The 12,647-nt window shown below is 40.5% G+C and overlaps 1 long non-coding RNA gene across 2 annotated transcripts; it reads left to right on the top strand.

Annotated features, from left to right (window-relative positions):
• The first annotated feature begins 7,966 nt into the window (after positions 1-7,966).
• On the top strand, positions 7,967-9,043 carry LOC117473187. 2 transcript variants are annotated; one of them, XR_004554992.1, is made up of 3 exons: positions 7,967-8,391; positions 8,865-8,934; positions 9,025-9,043. It is a non-coding gene; the product is annotated as an uncharacterized LOC117473187 (long non-coding RNA). The 2 variants fall into 2 exon arrangements; XR_004554991.1 differs by having other exon boundaries at positions 7,967-8,191; positions 9,025-9,041.
• The last annotated feature ends 3,604 nt before the right edge of the window (positions 9,044-12,647 follow it).

Raw genomic sequence — 12,647 nt, 5'->3', positions numbered from 1 at the left:
TGTAGATATTCACAGTAACAAACAATGTACTTTAGATCAGGGGTTCCCAACCTTTATTGTGCCAAGGACCGGTAGATACATTAAAAAAAAATCGCGGACCGGTTGTCAATTTTAACTGATTTTAATATTTACTCACCACCAGGTAGCAACAGAGGCTAATTGTATGTAACAGCCTGAACAAATACTAGAACAATATGCATCCAAAACATATTAACAAAGTTTAAAAAAGAACCGGTGTTGTTTTTTGGTTTTTCGGAAAACCAAAAAACCGACGTTATTCAGTTTTTAAACCAAAACGGGAAAACAGATAAATCAACGTTTTGGTTTTGTTTGTATGATTTACGGATAATCCAGTGAATGTGTGTGTGTGTGTGTGTGTGTGTGTGTGTGTGTGTGTGTGTGACACTGGCATTTATTTTCAGAAGATATTATGATAGTGTTGTTCGTTCCGGTGCACTCCCGACAGCATTTAGCACTACATCGAGATTAAGATTAAACTAATTTATTTTGGGAACAGCCGCATATATGCCGGTGTCGGACAGACACAAACACACCAAACACACAGAGCTGAGCTGAGCAGAGCACATACACACACACATCATGCGCCTTGGTGACTGACTGGACATCTCCTTCATAAAACTAATAAAAGGGGGAGTAATCGGGCAGTTCGATGTGTGTAGATGTGTGTGTGGTTAACACGTAGCAGCCTGCAGTCACTCTTAAACTGTTCTGATTAAGTTAAACACAGCGAAGGCGGTGCGTAAAAAGGCACAGCTCTTTACCGAGTACGTCCCGCTGCCTCCTGATGCTGCAGCCATTTCATGAAGTGAAGGAGGGTTTCCTTCTATAAAACAGCTGCGGGCAGCAGATACCGTGAGAGTCCCGGACATTAATTCATAGATCAAGGCAGACTGGTTTACTCTCCTGTTTTGCCAATCCGGTGCTTAAACAAATAGCTCCCTCTCCACCCCTGGCCGACATGTCCTTAAAATGAAGTCCGAGTTTGAAATATATCTCAAATAATGTATGCACCACCATTTCCCCACATAACATAACAGTCTGCAATCAAACGGTTGTCTCCTGTGCGCTCCTCTTCCTACTTGGCGCACCGGTAACATGCTCGTGCGCACAAGAGGCTGAGACCTTAGGCTGAGCCGCCGAATCCCTCGGAACATCATAAAAGCCATTTTCAACGGTTTTCTGGTGAAAGATTAACTAGCTACTGGATGAAATAATATCACTGGTGGCTGAAGTAAGAAGATATGATTCTACACTGTATTGAAGTAAACATATATTGTTTGAACTGTTTTATGTAATCACAAACGGGTTTTGATAATCACTTAGAAAAAGAATGTTATTCTCACTTTTAAATTCACTGACTTAGAGATTCTGTGTTTCACACACCAACATTGATCCTTATCACCACTAAGAGCCAGATGCGGTCACTAAGTCGTTAAAAGACATCGTAAAATAAGTGGAGAAGAGTTTAAATGTCTGTGGGAGAATGGTTTAGGTGAAAATATCCCCTGGGAAGGAATGTAGAGTAAGATAAGGTAAAGATAAACATTGACTTTTGACCTGGTGTGGTTGGGGATCTCACTCTGTTCGAAAACTCTGATTGACCTCGGCCAGAAGCGAATCCAGCCAATCAGGGCACTTGGGGGAGGTGGTCAGTTTAAACAGCTCCTCTCCAGGGGCTCTCTAATTCGCTTGGGAGAAAAGTGGGAAGGAAGAATCGACAAATCTCCGCTCCAAAGACAGATAGAAATACTGATGTTTGTGTGTGTAAATTGCTTTTGGGTTTGGTGAGTTTGTTGGTCCTGATATCTGTGTCCGCATCGAATCACAAACTTGAAGTCCAATTTCTTCTCGTTTGATGAGTTTGTCTGGTCCCGATGCATTTATCCGAATCGCATCACAAATCTAAAAGCCCGGAGTGCTCGAGTACTCTGTATAACTTGTATATGTGTTTGGTTTCCTACTAGAAGTAAACTCAGATAATTTGTTATAACTTTGATTCCGGTGTTTTCAATTCCTTTCTTAATTTAATAGAGATCCAGCCTCATCCAACGAACGGCGCGTAGCAGAGGTATTCTACTCCAACAAGTGGTGACTCCCGACGTTTGTGAGCTGATCTCTAGAAAGGGACGCCGACAGCCAGGGGACAGAATCCAGTCCAGGGGGAGGGCACAGAGATACTGTTGACAACTACACCAAGGCGCCATATACAAAAGGTGAGCAGACACCTGTTTTGATTATCAAAAATCTGTGATTGATTATACTAAAAAATGTAGAGTTGTCAGCAGCGTTCTCAGTGTTCTTAGTCACGGTGGGAAATACAATACATATTACAGGTTGGGGATATTGGGGAAGTGCTTAGAGAAGGGTATTCAGTCCTGGACCTAAGGCACAATAGTGTTTGAGAGAGGCCGGTTGATCAGTCCCGGCCCTTCACTCACTAAATACGAAGGCTGCAAGGCTAGAAAAAGAGGGTTAAATTCCCCGCAGATCATGATAAGATTGATTAATGCGGTTACCTTGCAGCGCTTTAATTAAAGACTACGAGGGTGTCAAAATAGGGTTAAATTCCCCGTAGGTCAATATAACATTGATGAATACGGTTACCTTGCAGTGCTTTCATTAAAGACTGTAAGGCTGTAAAAGAAGGGTTACATTCCCCGCAGGTCATGATCAGATTGATTAATGCGGTTACCTTTCGTGGTGCTTTAAATGTATAAAATGTCTGTAATTGTTATATGGTGGGTGATAGAGGAGGAGAGAGACGCGACCTCCAACTAATTATTTGGAACGACCGTATCTCATCACAAAACTGTTGTGGGGATAATCAGGCTCATTAAACGTGACGATAAAGAGATTTTGTTGACTGAGTTTTTAACTCTTGACCTGAAGTCGCAATCACCGTGAGGAGATTGTAGAAGCCTACTTCTGGAAGTCACGCTATCTGTTGAAATAAACATCGCACAATAAAAATGTGCCTGACTGTTAGATGATAAGGTATGAGAAGCTCTGTGTGATTTTTTTAAGTCAAATCTGTGTAATACTTGAGAGACAGAGAGCAACAAGAAGGTGGTATAATGTCTGAGACCCTACCTCCACCCTACGGAGATAAGGGCTCACAAATGCCACTTATGAGTATCCCATCTAATACTCCTAAAGGAAAACACATTGTTAGACCTGATATTCAGGGATAAGGAATGTTGGAAATAGTAATGGAAGATATTGAAAATCTTAAACTGGATCAACCAACCATGTTAGTGAACCCTGCTAATATGGAGCTAATACATGTAGAAAGAATAGCAGCAGCTCTGGCAAAGACAATAGGTCCTAGCATGCAAGCACAGAGCGATAATATGATAAGGGCTATTAAACTGACCCTTTTTGGAAATGGGATTTTCCGTTACACAACGGAAGACTCAATTCAGGCCTTAAAGAACGCTTTACAAACGAGTCAGGGAGAGTTAATGTGTTGCTATGTTGCTCAAAAGGGAGCTTACACTTTTGGGAAGAGATCTCCCCTTTCTCTGTCCTGAGGTGCTGCAGAATCACAGCAGCACACAGGGTCAAAGACAGGCGTGACCTCTGGAGAGGAAGAAAATCTAAATCTGAACAGACCACAGAGCCCATTAAAAGGTTTTATGGCCTCTACACTGAGAGGAAGATCTGGAGATTGTAAGGAACTCTCCCTAAATATCCACCCCCACCCAATCACGAGGGCAAGAGTGTGCCTCTCACCAATAAACGAATCATCTCTTAACCGAGTCAGATTTCAAAGTAGCCATAGCTCCAGTTGTTAACCTGTTTCACGCCTTCCCCCCGGTACCGGGCGGATAAACGCGTCATTTGCAGGAAACAACGTCTAAGGAATCTTAATATTGAATAAAACTATGAATGTGTTATATCCATGTAACGGGAAGAAACTCAGCTAACTGATCTTTTTAATTTTTTTTTTCAAAAAAAACCCACAATGCTAGCACTCAGCCTCTGAATTAGCCTCGATCGAAAAAACGGGACCGACAAAGGCACATAAACTCACTCAGAACTCCCTTATTACTTATCCTAGATGCACAACCAAACACTATTTTTTGGTGTCCTGGAGACACTGAATCTAACGGTGCCCACCTCAACACTCAGTGATAAACATTCGCGACGCTATCAACGAAAGCGTACATCATCACATGTGGAGCTAAGAAGCTAAACACGTAAATATATCTTACCTTGGTCAAAAGTGGTCTTCAATGGCATTAAAACGATAAAAAAACGATGCTGCAGTTAATCCATAGGTTCATCCTATGTGTCTGTGCCTTCTTTGAAATTATTTCTGATAATCCATAAGCAATACAACTGCGTTTTAGTTTCCAAACTCCAGAAGGAGACATTCCTCCAGTTTAGTTTCGCTTTCCACACGCGAAGCGGCAACATTTTTTCTTTACAATGTGTGTCTATGTGAGTATCCTCCTTCGATTCTATTGGCTCTAACGGTCACAAGGGTATGTCAACCAACCAGATCGAGCAAGGGGGGCCAGAGATAGGTCAAATCCACCCAAATGACCCCAGATGGCCCAGTTTTTGGCTAAATCTCTCTAAAAAGGTCAAATTTCACTTGTTTTGCATCAATCTTGATACAGGGTACTTATTATATGTTGTACTTTGGATTCCTAAAGCTTTTAGTCTACTAACCCATCATCCAAGGGTAGTTTTCACTATCTGTAAAAAATAATTTTTGGACGGACACTATAATTTACAGTTTTTTACTATGTAAAATCTGAATTTTCTTTAAAATAAAAAACATTTATATTGATTCTGACACTTCTACATCCAACTCACAGGTTTATCATTACTTTGAGAAAAGATTATTAATGTAACCCTTTTAGAAGGGAAGATATGGTCATTTGTTCTGGGAATGTCATTTTCGAGCCTGAGACCTGAAAAACAGGCTCAGAGTGGAACAGGTTAAGAAAAGAGGGAGATTAAAAAAGTTATCAATAAATTGCCCAGTATATTAAATAAATACAAACAGACACGTATCAATATAAGTCAGATAATGTAGACGAGGTCAATCATGGAAGAAGGCTGACATTTAATGCCTGATATATAAGTAATAGTAATAATAAATATATAGCTGATATTAAATAACTGATGTATAAGGCTCGATATTTCTGAAAATGGGAACACCGTTAACGGCGTTCTATTTCAGTAAAAGGGGGAAAAGGATAGGATATACATCAGACAATATGTATGTGAGATTATTACGTTTTTAGGAGAAATTTATCAATTTAAAATACTAGTTATGGTATTTTTTGTTTTGTTTTATTTGTTGCTTTTAAGAGAAATTGATACATTTAAAATAATCTAGCTTTGGTTATTTTTTGTTTTGTTAGTTTGTTCCTTTTTTTGTTTTATTTTTATTTTTGTTCTATTTTTAAATTAAATTTTTAATTTTTAATTTTTAATATTTAATTTTTAATTTTTAATTTTTAATGTTTAATTTTTAATTTTTAATTTTTAATTTTTAAATTTAAATTTTTTATTTTTTTTATTATTTTCTGCATAGTCTCTTGTCCACACTCCAGTCTAGTTGGTGCCGCCAATAAACACTAAAGAAGTAGAAAAGATGATTTCAAAACCATATTTCCAGCAACTTAAGGGCTTGGTATGAGACTTCTCCACACAGGCTGCTGACGTCAAAAGGGGGACCCGAGAAACACAAGGCCAACATAGCAGATTACGTCTGGTTGGAGGGGACCTCCCATGCCGTTCGCCTAGATGGAAAGGGAGACAACTGGTACCACTGGAGCCAGTGTGCGGTCGGGAAAAACACCTGCGAGGACCCTGGACGACATCAGGACAGAGTTGGCCCTCGTCGCGAGGACCCTGGACGACATCAGAACAGATATGGCTCTCGTCAAGGCAGTCGACCCAGGAGGCGCCATCAGCGGGCCGGAGGAGGAGGATCGGGACATCTCTCCAGCATCGACCCGGAAGCCGCCATCAGCGGGCCGGGGGAGGACAATCAGGCCACATCTCTCTAGCAAGCACCCCAGAAGCCGCCGTCAGCGGGCTGGGGGGACGAAGATATGGCAAACCAAGACGGCACAGGGAACTCCATTTCCCGCTGAAACAGGTTGATACAGCCGGTGTGGAACTTTGTCTGAACAATCCATTTTTTTTTTTTTTTTGAGGAACTTTCAACTTTATTTTTATATCCCATAATTTAAGGGATTTGTATTTTTTATTCTACAGAACTATGTGTTACCAAAAGAGGGAAAAGTATGATAATGTCTTTTCTGATTTCTGTGGCTACTTTTATTGCCATTTTAGTGACATGTGGTTGTTGTTGTTGTTGTTGTGTGCCTTGTATCTGCTCACTGTGTGTTAGACTCATCAGTTCCACCATTGAGGGAAGAGTAAAGATGACTCAGCTGACAAGGACTTTGCTTTTTAGACATATTTTATTCTCCCTCCACTGTCATAATAAGTTGTTGTTGTGGACTGTTCCTAAAGGTTTAAAGTGCTCTATATCCCAACTTCTGATGGGTTTATATAAATGTTGGGACAGACACAGTAAGAAGAAAATTGACAGTGGTAATGTTTCAAATGCTATATGTTGATCTCGTGAGGTGAGATCAAAAGAGGGATTGAAGTAAGAAGATATGATTCTACACTGTATTGAAGTAAACATATATTGTTTGAACTGTTTTATGTAATCACAAACGGGTTTTGATAATCACTTAGAAAAAGAATGTTATTCTCACTTTTAAATTCACTGACTTAGAGATTCTGTGTTTCACACACCAACATTGATCCTTATCACCACTAAGAGCCAGATGCGGTCACTAAGTCGTTAAAAGACATCGTAAAATAAGTGGAGAAGAGTTTAAATGTCTGTGGGAGAATGGTTTAGGTGAAAATATCCCCTGGGAAGGAATGTAGAGTAAGATAAGGTAAAGATAAACATTGACTTTTGACCTGGTGTGGTTGGGGATCTCACTCTGTTCGAAAACTCTGATTGACCTCGGCCAGAAGCGAATCCAGCCAATCAGGGCACTTGGGGGAGGTGGTCAGTTTAAACAGCTCCTCTCCAGGGGCTCTCTAATTCGCTTGGGAGAAAAGTGGGAAGGAAGAATCGACAAATCTCCGCCCCAAAGACAGATAGAAATACTGATGTTTGTGTGTGTAAAATTGCTTTTGGGTTTGGTGAGTTTGTTGGTCCTGATATCTGTGTCCGCATCGAATCACAAACTTGAAGTCCAATTTCTTCTCGTTTGATGAGTTTGTCTGGTCCCGATGCATTTATCCGAATCGCATCACAAATCTAAAAGCCCGGAGTGCTCGAGTACTCTGTATAACTTGTATATGTGTTTGGTTTCCTACTAGAAGTAAACTCAGATAATTTGTTATAACTTTGATTCCGGTGTTTTCAATTCCTTTCTTAATTTAATAGAGATCCAGCCTCATCCAACGAACGGCGCGTAGCAGAGGTATTCTACTCCAACATGGCATAGGTGCGAAAATTAAACACTTTTTGAAAAAAATATTATGATAAAATATTTTTATATATTTATAATTCTGCAAATATTACGATAAACTCACAGCTATTTCGCGGCCCGGCAGTAACACCTCCGCGGCCCGGTACCGGTCCGCGGACCGGGGGTTGGGAACCCCTGCTTTAGATAATCACACCGTGCTGAAAAAACCAGCATAGACCAGCTTAAGATGGTTGCTGGTTTTAGCTGGTTTTAGCTGGTTTTAGCTGGTTTTAGCTGGTTTTAGCTGGTTTTAGGCTGGTGTTAGGCTGGTTTAGTTGGTTTACCAGGCTGTTCTTGCTGGTTCAAGACCAGCCTGGTCAGCTAAACCAGCATAGCCCAGCATGGATGTCATGCTGGTCTATGCTGGTTTTAGCTGGTCTATGCTGGTGAAGCTGGTGAAGCTGGTCTACCAGCAGTCTTGCTAGCGAAACTGAAATAGACACAGACAGACAGAGAGGGCGGGACACGGGGGAACGGCGAGACGGCAGTGGTTGAAACAAAGCGGTATGTTTTGACTGGCACTAACGGTCGAGGAGTGAAGATCAGTTGAACGTTTCTGTGACTCCGCCCAGCGGCTGCTCTTCTGAGAGGCACTGCTCTGACAGCTCTGTCTACTGGGAAACGCGCTAAAAGTCCTTCTGGAGGTAAGCAACACTACACAATTTCACCAAGTCTGAGAGTAAAAGCTTTCTCGAAGGTTCGTTTTGCTTTCTTACAACGTTACGTTAATGTTAACTTAACCTTACGTTTGCTAGGAGGCTAGCTGTCTTAGCTAACAACAGTTAGCAGCTAACGTTTTCTGCAGTTTGTGTTTCCCCTGAAAAACGTGATGCAGCTATAAGTTGTAAGTTAACTTAACGTTATCTTACAAGTTGAGAGAGTTACGTTTTGTTTAAAATCGTCAATGTAATGCCATTAGAGGTGTTGTGTTGAACATGAAGTTAGCTAACTGTAGCTCTCCACCAAAGGTTAGCATGTTAAGCTGTACTTTCTGTGGCAGCTAGCTTAATACAAAGAGGGTTTTTGTGCTTCATTGTAAACCTTTCTTACAAATGTGTGTTAATCTACCTGAAATTGTGGGGACAGTTTTTTTCTACTCAATGATACAGACCATTGTTGAGGAGATGCAAAACATACATATACTTTGAGTAATGTTACTTTGCTGCTAAAAAATGAAACATTATCAGATAAGGACATCACCAAAGTGTGTGAGTCTGTCAGGGGATTTGATCTGTTCTTTGCATGTCGTCCACACTGCTCTGGTATGAATTAAAAATATAATTGTAAAATGTAAATCTCGCTCTTGTCATCGTTCAGGCTTTGCATTTGAACCCCTATGACTGGTTGCGGACGTGAAGGGAACGCCTTCCTGACATCCAGGAAAAAGGTGAGATTCTAATCTAATCTAATCTATTTCAATGCCAAAAGCAAGTTATTGTTTTTAACTTTTTTAATATGATTTTTTGGGGAATTTCAGTTTTATTGGACAGTAGAGATCTACTAGAAACAGTGGAGAGGGAGGAGATGATATGCAGCAAAAGGCCGAGCCGGATGGTTGCTGCTCCGTGTGGAACGTGTTCTATCAGGTAAAGCACTTTGGTACCCAGTTATTTATGGTATTGAGTTTGAATGTAGCCTTTGGAAGGTATTTTCCAACTGTGCATTGTAAAGACTGAAAAAACAGGCTCAGGTTAAAGCTTGACATGATTTGGTCTTTTACTTAAGAGGATGTTTGTCCTCCTGTCTTCTCTTATTTCTTTATCTTTCTTTCAGGTGTAACATCTACCAATGGTTGTACATGACACCACCTCTTTGCTGTCCTACTAGTCAACCCTCCTGATCAGAGCCTTTCCTAAATAGTGGTAAGTTGTTTTACAGTTCAGTGTACGTTAATTTAGCAACTTAATGCTTTACTGCTGTTGAATAAACCCTATATATATATACCTCCATCAGCAATCAATAAAACAAATCATCCAACACAAAATAGAAGAAATCTGGACCTATTCTATTTCTTTTTATACAGCAGCATCTATTGGGACTGCTCATTGATGTCATCAAGAGCCATTGAGTCTACCTTTTGTAGTCGGCCTCTCAGAATGTTTATCATTTCTTTGTCTCTTAACATTCCTATAATCATTTGTTTTTTTATTGTTGATATTGTTTTGTTCTTTATTTTTGTTGTGAGAATCAGTTTGCAATTGTGTAAGTGCTATATAAATAGTTATACTAATATTATTGTTGTTACCATCATTACTATTATTAATAATGTCTTCTTTGTTTTCTTTATTTATCGCTGCAGAAAGGTTCAAAAAGTTCCCTGTACATGGAATCATGCCTGTCCTCTGTTCCACATGTCTTCAGTCCGTTCTGGACCCCATGACTCGGACACTAGTTCTACCAAGGCTCATTAGAGGTAAGCAGTGGTAGGAGAGTGGATTTATCTTTGTATTTAGGCTGCAAGTCGACAAGAATAGATTACAAATCGCTTAAAAAATGGTTCAGATAAGAGGCAGCATGTGTTACGCAGGTGTGGCGCTGATATAGTTTATATAATATGCGGTTGAACTTTAAAATTAAATTATTTCCGGTGCAGAGACAAACACTCGAGGTGGATGTATAAAGTACATACTGGTGTTAATAAAATATAGTGTATATCCCTCAATTTATCGACAATAAGAATGACAATACATACTTCCGGGTGTAAAGTAATATATCTATCATACTGTAGATCCTACACATCCACTGGAAGTAGATTCTGAAAGTAAAATATACACTTCTCATGAAATGTAATCATAAAGCATTATTATGGCCAAACTATCCTACAATTTAGGATTTTCCAAAGTGTTGGATTCAAGATTCAAAGGTTTTATCATCATATGCTCAGCAGCTACAGTGTAGAAATGTCAATGAAATTCTTCTGACCTGAGCTCCTCCAACAATGCAACATATATAATAAAATACAAAAATACAAAATAAAAAGTAGTGCAAAAAGTGTAATATAATAGAATATGATATTTACAAGAACAGAATATTAAATAAAAAATTAAATACGGTGTATTGCGTGGACAATAGACCCAATCACAGTGAATGTTCAAAACTAAACTTGATACATTTTTCTTTTTCATCTCACAGTGCACATATTTAAAGGGCCCATGTCATGGCCATTTCCACTGATCATAATTCCATTGTTGAGGTATACTAGAATAGATTTATATTGTGCAATTTTCCAAACTCACATTGGTTTCTCATACAGCATCTCTGTAAACTAGGTGTATTCACTGAATTTCACTCTCTGCCTTTAACGGCTCGTTGTAGCTCCAATAGCTCCAGCCCCCACCCTCCCTGTGAGCACAGTGTGACGGGACGTTGTGAATCGCGCTGAGCTCCGTGGAGGTGTTGTTTCCTTGTTAGCGATACATAGCCAAACACAGCCAAACTCATCCTGAGCACACACAAAGTCACAGCCGAAGTAAAAACAATAAGTGTGGCTTGATATTGAGTAAGAAAAAGGTTGATAAACGCTGTGAGAATGGGTCTGCAGAGAGAATTTCGCCGCGATCCCAACTGTCTGTTATCAGCCTGCAGCCAGGGAGGAGAAATCAGCTGAGCTGCCTGCTCCCTGCACACAGATGTGTGTGTGAGGAAGTCCGTGGATTGGTCAATTTGGACCAATCAGCGGGGGCTTAACGTAACGGCTCCGCGGACGTAACGTAACGGCTCCACGGATTGGTCCATTTCGTTCCGGGTACGGCTTGACATCATGCCGTACCCGGAACGAAATGGAAGAATCAAATGGACAATGACGTATCTCCAACGAGGCGTTTTGGGGAGGTATTTTCTGTGTTAGAGTTTTACTCGCTACAGGGTGTACTTTGAGGGTTTGTGACTCTGCACACCGTTTACATGCATAAAAACCTTCATAACACACAAGGGGACGGGTAATAACCGGAAAAGCATGACATGGGCCCTTTAAGTAATCATAACACAAAGCTAACATTTAATCTGTTTTTCCTTTCTCTTTTCAAGAGTGCTTCAGAGGATGGCTGAATTCACAAAACGTGGAGAAGACCGAGAGGGAGAAGTTGGCCGGTTACTACATTTCACAAAAAATACAGGACCTTGTGAAAAACGGAAAGAAACAATTGAAGGAAACTGCTTAAAAATATGAAGTAATGGGTGTTTTGAAAATGTTTTCAAATGTGTGTTAATGTTCATTGTGTGTTATAAATTATTTTCCTGCTTCTAATCATTTGATGTATGAGTATTTATTTACAGACATTCTATACATTCTGGTACCTTTCTGGTAAGGTAGGTGCTCTGATCTGAAATGATAGATGTTCATTGAGCTACTGCAATTGGGTGAGAGTGTTTCATCATCATATATGACCAGCTTAACCATCAAGTAATCCCAGTTAAAGTTCTGCTCAAGATCATACCAGTCGGACCAGCTAATGGTGACCAGCTAGAACACTGTGACCACCAGCTTTTACCAGCTAAACCAGCTATCCCGACCAGCTAATGGTAACCAGCTAGACCACTGTGACCAAACCAGCTATCCTGACCAGCTAGACCACTGTGACCACCAGCTTTTACCAGCTAAACCAGCTATCCCGACCAGCTAATGGTAACCAGCTAGACCACTGTGACCAAACCAGCTATCCTGACCAGCTAGACCACTGTGACCACCAGCTTTTACCAGCTAAACCAGCTATCCCGACCAGCTAATGGTGACCAGCTAGACCACTGTGACCAAACCAGCTATCCTGACCAGTTAAAGTGTCCAAAACCCCTCTTAACCAGCAAACTAATCCAGCCTAATATTGACTGGCTGGTCAGGCTGGTTTACCAGCCTGACCAGCCAGACCAGCCTTGTTGGTCTAAGCTGGTTTTTTCAGCAGGGCAGTAACCAACGATGTACTGTAGATATTCACAGTAACCAACAATGTACTAGATATTCACAGCAGGGTTTCCGTTAGCCGTTAATTACCGGTTTTTAGCTGGTAAAATGTATTAAAAACCGGTACATTTAAAACCTGCCGGTCAAAATGGCCGGTAATAATTAGGGATGCTCCGATCGATTGACCGCCGATCATTATCGGC

Source organism: Trematomus bernacchii, unplaced genomic scaffold (assembly GCF_902827165.1).
Source record: "Trematomus bernacchii unplaced genomic scaffold, fTreBer1.1, whole genome shotgun sequence".
Lineage (NCBI taxonomy): Eukaryota > Metazoa > Chordata > Actinopteri > Perciformes > Nototheniidae > Trematomus > Trematomus bernacchii.
This window is presented reverse-complemented; position numbering and strand designations above follow the sequence as displayed.